The sequence below is a fragment of the Zerene cesonia genome, chromosome 3, assembly GCF_012273895.1.
Source record: "Zerene cesonia ecotype Mississippi chromosome 3, Zerene_cesonia_1.1, whole genome shotgun sequence".
Classification (NCBI taxonomy): Eukaryota; Metazoa; Arthropoda; class Insecta; order Lepidoptera; family Pieridae; genus Zerene; species Zerene cesonia.
In genome coordinates, this window is record NC_052104.1 from 366,429 (window position 1) to 375,127 (window position 8,699).

Sequence of the window (8,699 nt, forward strand, 5' to 3'; positions counted from 1 at the left end):
ATGTGAAAAACTTTGTGGACAACCTAGATGTACAAGTAATATATAAACTATAGAATCGGTAAGCTTTGTAAATATACGAGTATATAAGCAGTGTTGTGTTTAGCAGTAAACCCGTAAACTTGTAATATTATAATTGATTTATGCCCTTAATATGTTGTTGTAATGGCTGTAGTGTTAAGCCCTTTGTTATTATTATATTATACATTGTGTCATATAACCGCACTTATGTGACTTGCATTTGTGGCATCGAAATATAAACGAAATAATAAAATAAGAAATAATAAAGTTTATTCTTAAAGATAAAGCTTCAATTTTTTTGTTACATGTTATTGTTTCTGATCATTATCCTTTAAAAATAAACTTTTAATACTTCAGGGTACTACTTGCTGGGTATATTTTAACATGTAATTAGAAAAAAATCAAATGATAATGAAATATTAAATAATAAAATGGTTGTTTGTTTACTTAGAAATATCAAAACATTGATTACTGTGGCAGGATCACGGTTGGCCGAGAGGCTAGGCGTTGCTACGGTTAGGCAAGAAACGCAGGTTCGAATCCTGCCTCGTAATCAAATTTTTTCTATTCTTTCAAAATTTCTCAATATCAAAACATTTCAAAATTCACTAAAAGTCTTTAATACAAAATACATACAAACAAAAAACAAAAGAATGTTTAATAGAAACATAAAATTAACTTATTTTCAGGTTATGATCAACTTATATTTCGTTACGTGAACGTAAAGTATGAGAACGAAACCTCCAGCAACGTTGAAACAAGCAATTTTCTCATATTTTCGATATAATCCGGTCGATAAATATTAAACTGAATAACGCCACTCATTTTCCTCACGGGGGATCCATAAAGCATTTAATAAGATGACATTACGTGACCATTTTGCTGATCATTCGATGGAAACTTTACTATGCAGGCTGTTGGGCAGTTTATTGGTGCCAGGCTCAGCTATTCTGAATTTTTGCAATATTTCATCGATCATTGACCTCTTTTAAGGTCCTTCGCGTGCGCTTCGATCGACATGAATGTACGATAATTGGTGTTAATAAAGGTGATTCAAAAGCGTTTTAGAAGTGTAGTTGAAGTTAATTACAAAATTTTAACTAAACTTATAAGTTATCAAGGAAAGCAAATTAGAAGCAGCGTAGCTGGGAAATAAGGGTTTATCAAAAACAATTAATAGGCTTATAAAAAATGGTCACCGTCATATAATGGATGGAATTTTTTAGCAACTGCTCTTTAGCTTATTTGTATGGAATCCTTAGTGTCGTGACTCCGATTCGCACTTGATTTTTAATAAATAGTTTAATGTTTAGTACACATTCAGAGCATGTTTGTTATGTTTGTGAATATCGCTGAATATCGCAAAATATCAAAAATGTCTCATGTTCATGTTAAAATTCCCAAAACATAATCGACATGCTATAAAAAATGGCTTTCGGTAACCGCGTGCACCTAAAACATATTACCACAGATAACATAATACTATACTAGTTACGTTTTCAATATTGTGAAATCCAATATTTTTAACAAGGCAGTTGCATCCTATCCTCCTAATATTATAAATGCGAAAGTTTGTAAGGATGTGTGTGTGTGTTTGTTGCTCTTTCACGCAAAAACTACTGAACCCATTGCCATGGAATTTGGTACGTATACAGCTGGACAACTGGAATAACATATAGGCAACTTTAATTTTTAGTTTTATAGCATTGAAATGCTTTATAAATGAGAAATTTTGAAATCCTGCCTCGTGATCAAATTTTTTCTATTCTTTCAAAATTTCTCATATAGTCAACTTTTTATCCCGATATTCTTACGGAATACGCACTCACGCGGGTGAAACCGAGGGGCGCAGCTAGTAGTCTATATTTATATGTTGTACTATAAGGTACTGACAACATTTTAGCTTATTGAAATTGGAAGCGTATATCACCTTCGACAGAATGACTATCTAGGTAATATATCAATACTGAAAGGACCGGAATGGACCGCATCTGGAATTCAGCAGAACGTGCAGATTCCGCGCGGGCCCAACATTCCGGTAATTGGGCTTTAGGGTTGCCACTCCATAGAAATGTTTAATATGCTCTTCATCATCAGTCTATTGTTGGGATATAGATCTGTAATGAGGGTTTGATTGGAATGAAAAATGGATATCAATTAATGGGATAATGAACTATATTCATCTATGTTGCGCCGTATCCGGTAATCTGCCAACAGCATTGCGGCTTTTAACCACGTCGAAAAACAACAAATAATGTAAGCATGTTAATGAAATTTTTTATATTATAACATACTTATTCACTAGATATTAATGCATGTATAATTTGAATTTTATAAAGCAAAATAAATAAATAACTAACTCTTGTATAGCTCAAACAATGTTCTGCACTTATTGTTATATACTCTGCACTTTTGTATAGTACATTCTGCCGATAGTTGTACATATGTGTCATATTTATAGATTCCTGTTGACAATATATTTTAAAGGCAAGCTTTTAGTTTATCTTTTGATATATCGACTTATTTGTAAAAGTATTACTCATGGAAAATAAAACACGAAAATATCCCTCTCAATATGTCTCCCCGTGACCACGCTCGCTGTAAAGTGTTCGAAGCGTCGGGTGAATAATACAATGAATAAATCGTGTTTAAAATCCGTTCAAAAGTCTTTAATTTCTACGAAAATATCCTTCAAAACTACTTTGTCAACCCTGAATCGCTTGTACCTGTACTGGCCGTCATATGGGAATGTCACATAAAATCCGATCGTCTTACGAGCATATTTCGAAACTTGTAGAAATAGTGTAGTGAACTTCTTATTTCGGAAGATTTCCTTTCATGATTGCTGTCGTTTAAATTTTAGAATTAGACGATTTTCACATTAGTTGTATAATAATTTATTTGAATATTTTTTTATTGCGATCCAATAGTAACACTTATCACTACATAAAGCAATGTCGCTTCCCGCGTCCGTCCTAACGGATTTTGATGGGGTTTTTTTTAAATAGATAGAGTTGTTCAAGAGGCAGGTTTACATGTTTAATAAAATCTATTAAACTACTCTGAATTTAACGCATTCGAAGCCGCGGACAAGAGCTAGTAAATAATAAGAAGTAGCTGTATTTTCTTTATCAACTAACGGTCTACCCCGGTTTCATCCGTGATACGTTTTTACTCTAAATAAGAACCTTCCTTCTGCATCATAAAAAAAATTCCGAATTGGTCGAGCCGTCCCGAGTTTTACTCTTAGTAATAGATATTGTGATTCCTTTATTTATATAGATAGTTAATTGCTTTACCATGTTCTCGTCTGCTGGTTAGCTAAGGTGTGACCTAAGGTGGAGCGCGCTTAGCCGTTTAGTCTTCTCCTCAATACCCCCAGATTCTATTTGTCATGCACTGCAAAAGAGTGGGACAGCTTTTCAGAGAGAGAGTCATAAAAATCACGTGAAGTCAGAACAGAGTCAGGAATATCAGATGATTAAGGACGTTTATAGGTTTCAGTTACACATTCACTAATTGAGGTTAGATTCAGTTGTAGATATTTAATATGGTTGTATCAAATATCGAAACGCTACGGTTTATATTGGCCAGAATTCCTGAAAGGTAAACATTGGTAAATTCGGTGTAACACTACCCGATTTAATATGAATTTCATGTTGAATTTTGCAGGCTTATCTAACATTATAAAGAAGAGTTTGTTTGTTTACTTGTTTGAGCGCACTAATCTCAGGAACTCCTGGTCCGATTTGAAAAATGATTTCAGTGTTAGATTGCCCATTTATTGAGGAAGTTTATAGGCTATATATGTACCACGGGCGAAGCCGGAACGGACAGCTAGTGTTATATGAAACGAGAATAACCATTTATATGAATAGATAAGAAATCGTTAAAACTAAACTAAATCAGGTTGCAAATTATCCCTGGGTAAAATCTTCAATCGGCTATTTCTTACAAACGTCCCTCATAAAAAATTATATATCGAAACTTCAGCCTTTAAGAAAATCAATGTAGACATAAAAAACCGCCATAAAAGTACTATTGTATCGGTCCACTGTATGGCATTGCGTTTAAATTTTACGACATCGACGCAAAGAACGTCAACGCCATTAAAAAAATTGGTGAAGTAAAAAATTTATAGTGATGGAAATGTAGTGATTTTTAGTAGCGCCTCCGACCGTGGCAAGCGAATCGGGATTATATGGTTGGTTAAAGTCTAGGTAGTAGACAATTATATACACGTAGGACTAGTCTTTGTTTTACATATATTAATATAACGGTTTAAGGGGACAGGTACTGGGAGATAAGTGCGTATTGGAATGTCTGTCAACAACCGTTCGAAGCGAAGCGAGCGTGCCGCGACAGCAGCCAGCGAGTGCCATAATCGACTTTAGGGCGTTTCCGACTTAATCGGAAACCAATATAGACCAAATAAAAACAGATAATTAATTAACTATAGTTTTTTTATCATTTTCTGTCTTTACACCTAGTAACAAAGGCGTATAGCTGAACTGTAACATATACAAACCATTTTGTTTTTCTTGTAAATTAATTATTTATGGCCTTCAATCGAATTTATGTCGCTAGAGACTTTCAATCTAACATTGGAGGTATATTGGGTGCTTCAGATGAGACAAGAACTTAGAATCCGCATTGAATACTTAAACTTTTAACCGAGACAGTTAAACAGAAATTATTTACAATCATATTTCTAAGTGTTATAAAATGTAGTTGCATTTGTAGCTAAGAAAAGAAAATAGTTGTTAAACTTTAAATTAAAAAGTTTCCAGAACGTCCCACAGAATTTTTAAAACGTCATTAATTTCAATTTCTTTGTAAAGACGGTATTTTTAAAGCTCTATCGAAATATTAAAAGAGTTATGAAAGTTTTGTCTTCAAAGACTTTAATATATAAAATAAAGAACTTAGTTCGTTTACCCCACACTCGGTTGGCTTAGCATGATATTTTCTTACGCGTGGATTGACTTCATTCGCTTAATAAAATTGTGTAACACACCAGAAAGATTACAGATAATTAATGAAAAAATAAACATTGCTTTTATGTTTTGCACGCTTAAAATATCAGTACCAGGATGACCGAGCTTTGCTCGGTATTTTTTTTTTGTTTTTTTTTATAAATTGTGTTTTTTTCGAAATTATATTTAAGTGCCATCTGCTGGAACTTTCATTATTCGCCAAAAAATATATTATTATTCGCCAATAGATGTCAGGAAGAGTCATAATAAATTGGGACTACTCAAACGCCTCCTATTTGTTAAAAAAGTAAGTTTAAGTGGATAAAACACGAATATGAAATTTTCTAAAAAAGATTCCTAGCTAGATCGATTTATAGCCCCCGAACACCGACACCCTATATACTAAATTTCATGAAAATCGTTGGAGCCGATTCCGAGATTCCAATTATATATATATATACAAAAATTGCTCGTTTAAAGATATAAGATATTGTACCTTTATAAAATATTATTCTAATTTATTTTTATATCAATTATTTTATGTTATTGTATATTTTTTTCTTTATATATTAATACATTTATAAAAATAAATTAGAATAGAATCGTTTGTAGCTTGTGCCACGTTTAGATATAATCATATATTACATTCCCACTGCAAGGGCACATGCCTTCTATGAAGGTTCATACCATAATTCTCCACGTTGGCCAAGTGCGGGTTAGCAGATGTCACATGCTGTCAAACTTTTGTTTTCTACATAATAATTAAAGGATTTACTCTGGCTAAATAACTGTTATAGTTTCCAAAATAGTTGATAAATACCGGCCTGTTGACGTTAAGCGTTTAGAGATTTTAAATAATTTGTTTTGTAAATTGTCTCGCGAGTTATAATAATATCTAGGGATTTTGTTTGTTTGGACGTTCTGGACGACCGTAAGTCATTTTGTTTTGTATAAGAATTAAATAACGTTTTGATTTATTCTAACACATTTGCATAACAATAAAAAATATATTTCATATTATTTATTTATAGGGTAGTTGCAATTTTACTGTTTTTCACGAACTAGTTTTATTGAGCGCCTCGAAAAAGTAAAGTTTTTTCAACTTTATAGTATTCCATTTCGATCTATATTTTTCTGAATATGCATAATTATGGCTATTTTACAATCTTTAGTATAAATTGCTCGCTAACACCCAATAACTTACAGAAATACACTAGAATCCCTGCAATGGAATTACACCAGCTGATTGAAGACAATAATTTTTAATTGCGTCGTCGTTTCGTCACCTCCAGGAAATTGGATCGCTTTATATTTTCATTGTTCAAATTAATTGAATGTTTGTCTCAATCGTTCTCAAGAGAGATCACGTTTCATTATGTCGAACGGTGTCGTGTTGAAGGATTTTTATAAATTTTTAAATGAACAAGTAAATTATCCTTCGTGCTTCTAATCATTACAATTTTGAATCCGATGGGAGTATTTTGTGGCCGTTTTTTTTTTTTCTTAAATTATTATGTATAATGTATGTATAGTTATGTATAGTTCATTCTAAAAAAAATACTGTGTTTTTTCTGATATTCGATGAAACTGTATATATATAACTCAAAGGTGACAAACTGACTGACACAGTGATCTATCAAAGCAGAGCCCGAACCATTGGACCGATTGAACTGAAATTTGGCATGGAGATAGATGTTATGACGTAGGCATCCGCTAAGAAAGAATTTTGATAAATTCTACGCCCAAGGGGATAAAATGAGGGATTAAAGTCTGTACCATGAAAATTTATTAAGATCGATGAAGATACGAGCGGGTGAAGCTGCGGGCAACAGCTAGTAAAGAATATAGCGTAGGTAGTAATCTTTATCTGGTCTGTGCTTATGATAATCACAGTTCAACTACGGGTCCCTAATGACGTCACGAGTCTCTCATTAATTGTAGTCCGTTGGGACAAATGTTAATTGAAACAAATAACAATGAACGAATGAAAGAAATAAAACAATATGAAGCATGAAACTTTATCGCTAAATACTCTTTTGTTATGGAGTGGTTGTGTCGGTCGATGTATTATATTTATTTACTAAAGACGTATAATGTCTAGGAGACCAACCCGGTTTGTCTGATGATAATTACTATAACAAAAAACTAAACCGCTTTCAAGTCAGATCTAGACCAAATTTAAATGGGATGACATGGAAGGCATACAACGCAACGGCAACAAGCACAAATCCTACTATATTCCTACTAATATTATAAATGCGAAAGTTTGTGAGGATGTGTGTGTGTTTGTTGCTGTTTCACGCAAAAACTACTTTTTATCCCGATATTCCTACGGACTTAAGCGGGTGAAACCGCGGGGCGCAGCTAGTAAATACATAACGTCGTTTCTGTTTTTTTTAAGTCGGTTTAAAATAACACAACATTTTACGTATTCAGTAACTAGTATTTCTTTGAATGTAATGAGAATGCATCTATAGAAACGTACGACTCTTTTTATTATCGATATAAATATTTTTTTTATAAAATATGCTTAATAATGAATTTTATAGGATCAAATTAACTATGATCCTTAGAAATTTATAGTGATTCACAATAGGTAGGTAAATTAGTATAATCTCCTTTGTAGTGTTGCTAACAATTTGTTTCCTGAATAAATAAAGAGAAATTTCGAGAGATTTCTCCGTGGCACCGTGGCTTAGTTGGTTAAAGCGCCTGTCTAGTAAACAGGAGATCGTGAGTTCGAATCTCGCCGGCGCCTGATTTTTATACTGAAGAAAATTAATTTTCTTTCCCATCACAAATTCGATCTATTTGTGATAACGTTCTTAAAATGTTTAAACATTATATAATTATTTACATTTTACTGTATATTATCACATAGATCCTAGATTGTAGATACATATTGTACCTACTCTGGTTATAAAAAACAAGTTATGAGTATAAATTTGAAAATAATTCAAACAACACGTTACGGAATTTATTATTATGTATTATTGCCGTACACGTAGGTAGACTATTTTAAACATTGTTTAACACATTATAAAATATTCACGTATTTATTTGAAAAAAAGAAAGAACGAAATAAAATACTTTTAATCACAAATACAACAACTTACAATGAATACATTTTGAGAATAACAAAAAAAATAAAAAATAAAAATAAAAATGAAAATTACATTTTTTTACATTTGGAAGTATTTGTGATTGGGGGACTCCTCAGCATTTGCCTCTCCATATTAGTGGAGAGGCGCCGGTTTTCAGTAGCCCCCTCAACTGGCTACGCTTGGAGCACCAGAACGGTCTTTTGGGTGGTATTTATAGTTATCATAACGGTATTTTCTGAATCTAATCTATTTTTTGTTACAAATTTGGGCAAAATGCCAGTTACCGTCAGTTCCCACAGGTAACCGACTAAAAACATATTTATAGACACACTTAATGCGTTAATTAAATCGTTAGATACTTTATAATACAATAAATTGATGCAAATCTACCGACAATTCCCTTCTTCTGTAAGAACACGTTTTCCCTTGTGATAGCTAGTTTTTACTATTTACATTTGTAAAAACCCGATTTGACTAGGAGTTTTTCAGTTTCAAAATGTATTTATAGACTACAGGCCCATAAAGAAAAAATTACGGGTCATTTGAACCACCAGGTGACCTATCTAGAACGATATAAGAGCATAAAATAATAACATTCAGC

The 8,699-nt window shown here is 32.6% G+C and overlaps 1 protein-coding gene and 1 non-coding gene across 2 annotated transcripts in view; one reads left to right on the forward strand and one right to left on the reverse strand.

The window, feature by feature from the left end:
- The window catches only part of LOC119836378, a 102,693-nt gene that overhangs the window by 40,365 nt on the left and 53,629 nt on the right, over positions 1-8,699 (reverse strand). The window lies entirely within an intron of this gene.
- Positions 7,679-7,752, forward strand: Trnat-agu. Its single transcript has one exon. It is a non-coding gene; the product is annotated as a tRNA-Thr (tRNA).